The sequence below is a fragment of the Apis mellifera genome, linkage group LG14 (genome assembly GCF_003254395.2).
Source record: "Apis mellifera strain DH4 linkage group LG14, Amel_HAv3.1, whole genome shotgun sequence".
NCBI lineage: Eukaryota > Metazoa > Arthropoda > Insecta > Hymenoptera > Apidae > Apis > Apis mellifera.
Window position 1 is genome coordinate 576,708 of NC_037651.1, and position 12,206 is coordinate 588,913.

General features: G+C 15.8%; 2 long non-coding RNA genes across 2 annotated transcripts in view; both read right to left on the minus strand.

Annotated features, from left to right (window-relative positions):
* Positions 1 to 2,091, minus strand: part of LOC113219233 — an 88,614-nt gene extending 86,523 nt beyond the window's left edge. The window contains exons 1-2 of the long non-coding RNA XR_003306059.1: positions 2,041 to 2,091; positions 1,839 to 1,912 (exon numbers count right to left, since the gene is read on the minus strand). This is a non-coding gene — a long non-coding RNA (uncharacterized LOC113219233). The remainder of the gene's footprint in view (positions 1 to 1,838; positions 1,913 to 2,040) is intronic.
* Positions 2,092 to 2,105: 14 nt separating this feature from the next.
* LOC102656712 lies at positions 2,106 to 11,848 on the minus strand. Its single transcript, XR_003306058.1, has 5 exons — positions 11,751 to 11,848; positions 11,534 to 11,653; positions 4,685 to 4,775; positions 3,117 to 3,236; positions 2,106 to 2,142 (listed from the first exon to the last, which is right to left on the minus strand). It is a non-coding gene; the product is annotated as an uncharacterized LOC102656712 (long non-coding RNA).
* Positions 11,849 to 12,206: the final 358 nt, after the last annotated feature.

A 12,206-nucleotide genomic window follows, 5' to 3' on the forward strand; every position in this document is an offset into this window, starting at 1 on the left:
AAAGAAGAATGTTGTCTACATTCATGAATTTGAAAAAATAAAGGATAATAGTTAGCAAATAAAGGATAATAGTAATAGCAAAGATTGAAAAACCTGTTATATAAATTGAAACCCTGCCTATTTATGTGATTTACAAAATGAAGAATAATTGGAGTTTTCCTCAAGCTTTCTTATTAAAAAAAAATTGCAGGAAAGAAAAGAAAAATTTAATTTGTGCTCTAATTTAAAATAATATTTTAATAAAATGATTCCACATTTTGGAATCAATATAATCCGATATTCGTTGATATAAAAATATCAACGAAATTTGAAAGCGAAATATCGAATTACTGAAATCAAATGAAATCGAAAAACTTGATCGTTTTAATGATAAAGAATCCCATTTTTATAATTAGCAAAATTATTATCACTTATAGAGATATTATTATAAGTTTATTATTAACCAATCAATGAATAAAAATCATTAGAACTTAATATAATATGATGAAAATATGATTATAATATATATTTCTTTTCAGCTTATTAATTTTACATTTAATAAAAAATATTAAATGCAAGTGAAATAAAGACAAAGTTAGCTAATTTTGTTTTAAATTCATTGATCTATAGTATTTAAATTGATTAAATTATTATTAGTGATTTTTTTGTATATATGTGAGACTTATATATGTATATATATATATATATATATATATGTGTGAGAATAATTAAAACAATTATACAAAAATATAAGTTATACAATTATACAATTATACAATTGTACAAAAGCAATAGTAAATAAAACATTAATAATTTTTAATTCGAAATTTTATGTTAAAGTATCGATTTATTTCTAAATTCTATTAAATAGACAGATTATACAATTATTATTCATTATTATGAACTTAAATATGTAAAATATATAATTATGTACAATGTCTGAAATAAATTCTGAAAATAATTTTTTTTTAAATGACAAATACATAATATATACATTATAAACTAAATTACATAAAATTTCGTAATAATAATTATATTTTTATTATATTTTATAAAAGAATTAAAGAAAGATTTACATTCTTTAAAAAATTACATTAGATTTTATATGATAATTTTTTTTCTGTATTTTATTTTTATATGTATGGATATTTTTCATCATTTTAACATTAAAATCTATTTTCTTAACTCAAAGATTGTATATTTTTTATATAAATTTAATGATGATATATAAAAATATATTTATATAATCTTTAAAGATTTATAAACAATATAAGCTTACGTTAAATGAAATAGAGTGAGATCACTTTCTGTGGTCTCATTCTATTTCTGTCTTGTTTTATGTGAATCAAACTACTGTAAATTTAACTTATATACTTATTTAATAATTACAAGTTTCAATTGACATTTTGATATATCAATTTATGTCTTTGTTTTGAATCGATTCTTCAAAAAATTGTTGTTCCATAAATATAATATCTTATATATATTAATGAATTTCATATATATTATGAATTCAATCAGTTTAACATATTAATTGAATTATTTCCTATGTACAAACATTCGTAACAAAAAATAATATAACATGATAACATAAAATGAAATCGTGTAATTTGAAAAATTCTTATTCAATATTTCTACAATTTTGTTTCGATATCAAAATCAATTTTTCAAAAGTTTTCTAAATACAGAAATACATATTTCAACATCTTTTATACATATAATATATACTAAATATAATAATATAGTAGATAATATATAATATAATATATATTATAGTAAATGAAATTACAGTATAATATGTATTAGATAACATATTAGAAGAAATGTTTGTATTATAAAAATGTTTGTATTAAACTTACCAATATGTTTCAGATCATTATGAATTCTCCAGAAATAGATATATTATGTTTTGTAATTTCAATAGAATCATTATCTAAAAAAATCAAATTAATTCGTTATCAATCAACAAAGTATTAAGCGTAGAACTCAATATTCTTAAATAAACATCTTAAATAAACATTCATCAATAATTTAATCTTAATTTAGTATTCATTTACATACCATTTGAAAAACAAGAATAATTTTAAATAAATCTCATAGTCGACAGTATAATATTCAACATATATATATATATAGTTGACTCAAAAATATTGTCAAATCGATCTAAAACAAAATATTTTAATTATTAATATTATATAAGAATGTTGTAACATAAATTTACTATAATGCGACATAAATCAATATCACACAGAATTGGAAAAATAGCAATATCATTTAAAATAATAATAAAGTCAAGAAGGAATTTAAAGGGATTATTTGATTTAAAACTGTAAATGCTTTGAAATAAAGTGATCATTTATTACTACTCGCATTAAATTAATAAATAAATTTTATTTTATAGAAAAAAATAAATATTTTGTAATTAATTCACATTATAATAGGAAATAATATAATAGAACATTAATAAAAAATATTCATATAACAAAAAAAAAATATCCTATCTTAAATTTTTTTTTTATGATTTTATAAAAAATATGTATATATACTAAATCTACCATTAAAACAAAATTTCAGAATCAATATCAAAACAGAAATATAAATCAGAATAGAACAGTAACCGAAATTGATATTAGTTGGAAATTTCAATTTAAAAAAATTATTGAGGATAAAAGTTCTCCATAATTATTTTAATTATCTTAATATAAGAGTTTTAAATAGTTATTTTCGGAATTATTTCATGTCTTCTCTTATTTAAATTATTTATTTCTATATTTTTAATATACGCTAATATTATTTTTATATTGAAATTACGTTATTGTTTCATGCTAATTTTTATACTCTATTATATTTTATTTAATATTTTAAGATAGTTTATATTATCGATTTGAATTCAAACATATACAAATTAAACTGTATTGTATATAAGATAATATTTATTTAATTTGCTAATATATTTTTAATAATGAAACTTTATGCATCTTTCTTGATCATCAAATAATTTTTATAATTTCAAAGAAAATGTGTATATTATATTAAATTCATAATCTTTATTTATTTTTTTTTTTAAATATTGCAATGTCTATAAAACTAAAATATGATATAATGTAAATATAATATATAATTATAAAATTAGATACCTTATATCATAAAATTTAAAGAATTTTATGAAATATTATTCCCACATTGTTCAGAAAAAATTTCTTCTTCATATAATAGGTACATGCTTCCAATATAGTTCAATCTCTATTTTACCCATGCTGCAAAACAGAAAATATTATTAATATAAAAATATTTATGAGAAAATAGAAAATGTTATAGTGGTTAAACTTCTAAAGAAACATTAATTATAATTTCGTCAATAAAAAATTTAATACTTGTAGACTTTTTAATATGTTATTTAAATTATTTTATATCACGAGAGACAATAAATTCTTTCATAAGTGATAGCAGTTTAGGAGTAATTATTGCTAATTATTAATTATAGAAACTCGAATTTGTTTTTATATTATCTATGCTGATATGGAAAGAAAATATATAAAATGAAAATGAAAATACATAATATGAATGATAATTACGTCCATGATAAATCATGCGTGATTCTATTTGGATTATTTTATACGAAATTCATTTCTGATTTCGACATTATTTTAATTATTTATGTATATAACATTTTTTAAATATGTGTAACATAAATTAATGAGATTAAAGAGATTAAAAATTAAAAAGATTTTATAAATTTGTTTAAATGTACATAATAAATACGAAATTTGAATTTTGATTTTTATTTTATAATAACATCTTCTATATATTAATTTTTATTTTGAAAACTATTTGTTGCTTTTTTTAGATTTCTAAGAATTAGCAATTTTTTCTAACATTGATCTAGAAAAATTTTTAATATTAAAAATTATTCTTACTTTATAACAAATTCTTATTTAGCAAATTTTTTCGTGAAAATTAGAAGTCAAAAAATTTTTTAAGAAATATAATCATGTTATTTTTAGTTTCAATTTCAAAATATGCCAATATCAAATGAAAATACTTAATGAATGATAATAAATGAAAAAAAATATCCTGAGATTTATGATTTTAAAATTAATTAAAATAACAGAACTTATGAAAAATATATTGTATTCATTTTCAATTATTAGTTGTATTATAGTGTCTTATATTTTTTATTTTCATTTATATAAATGAAATATGCCTTATATTTATTAATTTCATTACTATTTTTTATCTATTTTTATTTTAATCTAATTATTAATTATAAAGTTATTATTATTAATTGAAATTAATTTATCTGTTAGTAAAAAACACATTTTATAAATAAATAATTTAATTTAATAAATATTGTAATTCAGTTTCAAAAAGAATTGATAAATTACATTTAATTTTTTGTAATTATTTAAAATTATATTTAATTTTTTTATATTAAATATATCAAATTAACATTAAAATAATATTAATTATTTTAATAAAGAAATTGATAGTAGAATACAAAATATAATTTCTAATAAAAAAATTAATATTTCAATGATAAAAGAAAAATTAAAGAAAATCAATTTTAACTTTCTTCAACTATACAATAGATATAATGTTACTGATATAATGTGGATATATGATAGATATAGATAGATATAATGTTATATATTTTATAAATACATAGAATAAGAAAAAATAGAAATAATAATTATTACATACTTACGTCATCTTAAATGCTACAAATGATGAATACCAATATTTATCTGAAATATCAGATATATTTGCAATAGCCATATTCACATAGTGATGTCACTCTAAAAACAAACAAATAACGAAAAATATTGTTATTATATCAATTAAAATGTATAATACATAATAATAATAATAATTTTATAATATATATAAAAATAATATAATAATATAATATAATAATATTAATATTAATAATAATAATAATAATAATAATAATAATAATAATTTAATAAAATCATCGAAATAAAATCATCGATTACATATTTTATTGTATAACAATTCTTATACATAAATTCTAAATTCTTATTAGAGAGAATATAATAAAAATAATAATAATAAATTCATCTAAAATAAAAATAAAATATAGAATTCATTATTAATAAAAAATAATTTTTATTAAAACAATTGTATTTTACAATTGTATTATAAAAAAAAGAAAAAAACAGTACATTATATAACTGTGATTTCCATTTTATTTTTTTTAACTTAAATTTGTTAATTGTTCGCATGATTTTCAATATTAAATTTTGTTATTATTTGTTAACAATATTAATTGTTATTATTTAATTTATCATTTATTATATAAAAATTATATATTAAATAAATAAAATTTTATAGTACTAATAAATATTTATATTATTAATAAATGCTTAAACATATCAGAAAACACTCAATAAATTAAATTATAAGAAACAAATACATACATAATCATTTGTTATTCCTAATATGTGAACATTATCAATTATCGCTTAATATACTCATGATAATTGATAAACAAAAGTAAAAGCAAATAACTATGGATGAGTCTTTTAGATCCGAAAAATCCATGTTAAAATTTGAATAATTTGAAAAATACATCTTTATCCTTCAGATTCTAAATAATTGATGGAAGTATATATATATATATATATATATATATATTACAATAAATACTAAAATAATATAATATAATATATTAAAATATATTTTTTTACATTTTAATTGAAAAAAACCTGAATCTAAAAATTTCACTTTCATTCAAAATAAGATATCAAATAAATCCTAAGATAAAAAATATTATTGAATACATTATGTATATAATGCACACATAAATCAATATTATCAATAATATTAATGAATGAAAAATAAATTCATAAAAAATTGATTCAGAAAAATTATACAAGTGTTAAAAAATGCAGTTTGAAAATTTAATATTCTTTCTGAAGCTATAGATAATTATCAGAAAATTAAAAAATCTTTTGAATGAATCATTTTGATGAAAAATTTGAAAAATTATGAAAACTAAAAATATCTACCGTATTTTTATTCAATTTTTTTGAAATTGATATAATTTGTATTTTGTCCGTTTTTAAAAATTTATTTTGCGAAATAGCAGAAGAAAAAAATAAAATTAATAGAATTGCATAAAAATAAAAATCTTAATGTTCCATGAATTTATAAAGTCGAATCGAGTATGAATTCTGAAAAAATATAATATAGCATTTATTATTCATTTAGGAACATCATTGCCAATTATTATATTTGATTATGAAATTTATCAAATTTAAATATTGTTTAAAATTAATATGTCAATATTCAAAGGAATTAATTACAAAACGAAATGCAATTTTTGAATATGAAATATTAAACATCTAATATTCCAATTAGAATTCCATAAACATTTTATCAGATTCAAATTATAATATTTTATTAAAATTATTTTTAATCATATGTATAAAATAATAAATAATAAACAGAGAACATTCGTATATATTAATATATACCAATAGAAATTCATATATACCAGTAAAATTTTATCATATATTCATTAATATTATTAGTGATCATGTTAAAAAATATTTATATTCATTTAGAATCATTATATTCATTCATCAAATTTATATAATTTAAATAGTAAATATCATACTATTTAAAATATTACTTTTAATATTACTATCATAATAAATTATATATATATAGCTATAATTTATAATATAATATAATATAATAAATAATATTTTCTTAATATTTTAATTTATAATTTTTAATAGTAAAAAAATAACACTTTTTTAATATCACATAATAGTAGCTGAAAAAATACTGACGCGGATCGATATACGTTCGAAGTCGTCAATCATTATGAACAAAAGATACTCGTCGCTAAGTAACTGCCCAAAGGACAGTAAGATAGCTTAGCAATAATCACGTATTATATACATATTTATAAGTATTTAAAAGAAAATGTAAATAATTAATATTATTATATTGTAAATAATATGTAAATAATATTATATTGTAAAATAATTAACAATTGATAAATAAACAATTTAAATATTTTATATAAATATTTTATTAAATTTATTAAATATAATTATTATAAATATTATTTTTATAATAATATTTTATAAATATTTAATTTAAATCAAACTTATTTAATAAATAAAAATTTTAATAAAAATTTTAAATAATTATTTTATTCAAAATATATAAAAAAGAAGTACACAATTCTATAAGCGAGTCAGCATAGAGCATTTGTTTTTTGTTACTACTACTACAGCTTTATGTAAACATTTTTTATATATGACCATTAAAACTACTTTTTCTTCAGATATTCTAATTTTTAGAACGCTTAAGAACATTTTAGAAAATTTATTAAAAATTTACATAATTATATCTATTACATAAATATCTATATTATGTAAATATTAATATATCTAAAATAATAGTTAATATACATTTAAAATAATTCAATGAAATTATTTTAGTTACAAATTAATGTTTAAAAAAAAATGTTAATGATCAATGACATAATAAATTTTATAATTTATATAATTATATATACATGGAAATTATATAATTTATATACAATTAGTCGTAAAAAATATTTATTTTACTTTAGTTTATACTATCTTATAATATAATATTTATTTTCAAAAATTTAATTTTAGTTAAAATATTTATAGATAATTTAAAGTGCAATTATACGTATATGAAGAGCAATTCATTTTTTGATAGAAAATCTTTTTGAATACATAACAACAATTATCCAAATTTTTATTATTTTTTCATATTTTATATAAAATTTCAAGTGGAAATATTTTTTATAATGAAGTAATTAACATTAAATATTTTATATTTTATTATAATTTAATGTTTTATTCTTGCACTATTACGAAAAGTTATTTTTAAAAATTTATCCATAACAATAATTTGATCAAATAATTTGAGTTTTTTGAAAAGTAGAAGGATTTCTTATTAGATATTTAAAAATTATAACCGATCGAAATCGTGAAAAAAATAATAAACATCTCTTTTTACCACTTTTTTATCTGCGCGTATAATGATAATTTAAACAATGTTTCGTAGATTTATGACAATTACTATTAAACTAGACTAATAAAAAAAGAATCGATAGGCAAAAGTAAAAACGAAAGTAAAAATTTATAAATTTATTGATATCTATATTTTAATAATTTATATATAGATAATTTATTATTTTCTACCAAAGGTATAAATAAAATAACACAAAAGAAATTTTATTTTCATCACATTACTTTTAGAAGTCTCCATTTCGTTTTATCTAATATAAAATGATATAATTGTTTATAATTTAATAAATAAGCTTCGATTGATATTCTTGTCAATTTTTATATAGCAATTTTTATATTTATCGACTTTTAGAATTGATTCTCAAAATGAATCTCCCTCAGTGTATTATACATGATGCATAATATATTTATGTATGATGTATTAACATACTATAATGTATTACTACTAAGTGGATAAATAAGTCACATGCTGACATACATATTATGAATAACTATAAATAAAATTCAATATAGTAATAGCAACAATTTTTTACAAATATCTTGAAAACTAAGATTAAATAGAAATTTTAAAAAATATATATATATAGAAATATATATAGAAAAAAAATTTTTTTAATTTTATTCTTTATAATATATTTAAGAATCATCAATATGCCTTCTTCTATATATGATTATTATAATTATTAAAAACATAATCATCGAAGTAAAATTTTCTTATGAATATGAATATAAATATAAATATAAATTATGCATGGAATTTTAATGGAAACTATATAAATACTTAAATTAGCGAAATATAGCGCAGAAAGACAAAGAAATTAATGGTTGCTGAATGTAAACAAATCACGAAGTGAAGAACAAAGCGGTGACTATACTTACTATTAGCATAAATAATCTATATGTATGTATATATATGAATAGAATTCAATGATAATAACGATAATATTTTACAAATATGAAATAACAGATTACGGATTCGCGATAATCATTTATAATATATAATTATCAAGGTTTCCATATATAGATATAATAATATTCAATAATTTTTACTAAATAAAATACTAAAAAATATAGATTTCATAAAGATATTAAAAAAAAAATAGATTTCAATTAAAAAATTCGAAATTACTTGTAGTACTATTATTATATAGATACTGTAATATTACTATTATATATTTTCAAGATCAAATTATATGTAATTATATATATAATAAATAATATGATTTATTTTCCTTAATATTCTATAACTTTTATTTAAATATTTTTCTGTAATTTATATATGTTTCAATATGATTAGCTGAAAAAATTAAAATATATTTTTCTAATTATACATATATTTTAAAAATTAAATGGTTTTTTTTATTGATTTTATTTTATTCAATTTCTTTAATAAAATTTCCTTTTTTATCTTAATTTCTTATAAAAATAGAGTAATATCTTGTGTTGTTCATTAATAATCTCGTATACCACATTACAACAAATATATAACCAAATCCTTAAGCAATTAAAAAATATAGACATATATTTTCAACTAGAAAATTAATCTTTATTTTAAATCTTATATTATTCAAGAATTTATTATACTTAAAATAACTAATTTATATATATAGAATATATAGAATGGAATTATTGTTGATAAATTAATATTTTATAAAAATTCATAATTCTAAACAAAAAATTAAATAATACTCACAATTTTGAATTTAATTTAATAACTTCTTTAGAAAATTTGTATGGAATTTCTAATTTTTATTTGTAATATTATAATAAATAATTTATTTAGATATTTGCTGATTATATTTTCAAAGAGAGAAAAAAGTTAGAAGAAATGTTAAACTTACTATATTCAATATTCTATAAAATCTGTTATGAATTACAATTATTGCTAGATACAAAGATTTTATTAAAAACATGAAAAATAAAGAAATAGTAAAAAAAATTAAAAATTATAAATTTTTTATTTAAAAAAATGTTTATGAATTAATATAATAAAACTAAAAAGTATTAAAAACCAGATACTAAAAGCAATAAGATTAAAATTTACAATTATGAAAGAATGAAATGAACAAATTCTAGTATTAATTTAAGTTACGAATGATATATATATATATTATATTATTCTATTTTTTTGTGTCATTTTATTTATAATGTATTTATTTATAATATACTATACAGATTTCAATTAATCATCATTGTCAATTTAAAATATCATTAATTAATAATAAAATAAAATGATAATAAACGATAATAATTCAATAAAAGAAATATTTTAAACATAAAAAATTTTAAATTTTTGAAATTGAATGAAAAAAATTTAAATATTTTTTATTGAAAAAATGAAAAATTATATAAGGGAAAATTATTTGAGAAAAAAAATATTATATATAAAAATTAAATAATAATATAAAATATTATTCAAAAATATAAAACTTAAGAGAAAATATAAAATAAAAATAATAGCAATTGAAATACAATAGTAATATAATAATTTAGATAGAAAATAAGAAAATTATATTTTATTCAAATTATAAATAAAACAAAATATTTAAATATTTTTTTATTTATTTCAATATTTTTACAACAATTTAAAAAACTAAAAAAATGGATCATATAGAATTGGATTTTTATTTCATTATTTTTATTGGAAAAGATTTAATGCGGAATAACATATTATTAATATATATATATATATATATATATATATATATATATATATATATGTAATTATATATTTTAATACTATATATATAATATAAATATATATATATATCTATAATTAATTAATATTAATAATTCATTTTTATTAAAAAGTAATTTATTTAATTTATGTAAAATAATTATATTATAATAATTTATATTTAAAATAAAAATTAAATTACTAAAAATAATTTATTTTTCATATTTAAATATCATTTATAATATAAAATTTATTTATGAAAAAATTATAAATAATTATATTATTCTCAAAAAGATCAATAAGATAAAAGAGAGTAATGACAAAGGAAAAATATAAAAAAAACCTAATTCATTATAAAATTTATATAAAAATAATTATATAAAAATAAAATTTAAAAATAAATTATTGTACAAATAAAAGATGATACTAATTTGTCAATGTTAAAAAAATATATATAAAATATTTCAATAAATTATTAATTCATCTAATTCAATAAATTACTTTTTTCAATAATATGCATGTATATATACGTATACTTTTTTAATATTTTTTATAATAAAATTATTTTATAATATAATTTTAAAACATATTTTAATTATAAAATTAATTTTTAAAATATAAATTAATATTATATTATAATGATAAATGTAATTAATTTTTTGACTTACCTTTTATTCTATGATTAATTAAATTACATTGATTTTTTGTAATTATTTCGATTTTGATATATACATTTATTTTTTACTTTAATAAAATTATTTTAATGAAACATTATTTTATCTACTATTTATAGTAGAGAAAGACTTAAATTAAAGAAAAATCAAATAAGACTTACATGTTCAAGACATAGTTCCTCTATCATGTGTAGGACTAATAATGCTCGAGCAGGAACAGTTTAGAGAAGGGGAATACTCCCTTCCATTATTCACCATCACGCAATTTTATATAACCTTACCTGAAATATAACCAATATCCATGCTTGTTTTTATGAATGTATTAAATTTTTCAAAATCAACCAATCAAATTCATTTATGTTGCGAATGTCAAATTACCGGTTTTGCGATCATATAATTTAAATACATCGATAATTTTCTTTATTACAGATATTTCGAAGTATTCTTCTTGCAAGTAGATTACTCAAGATCATTAAGAGTAATTTTATCGATATTATTACAGAAATATTTTATACTTATTGATTTTATTTTACATTAAGATTTACATTTATCAATATATTGAAATCATCAACAATATTTTTCATCAATATTTATTTTACTGATATCAAGTTATATTATTATTATTTACGGTAAGTTTTTTCATCATATTTATTTCCTTTTTTGAAAAATATAAAGAATATTAAAATATTATTAAATCACATTTTATATATATATCAATAATTTAATTTAGTTTAATAGTTTAATATCTAATAGTTTAATTTTGTTATTTTAATACTCTATTTTTATTTTATTAAATTATTTTATTTCTTAAATCAATAAATAAAAATGAAATAA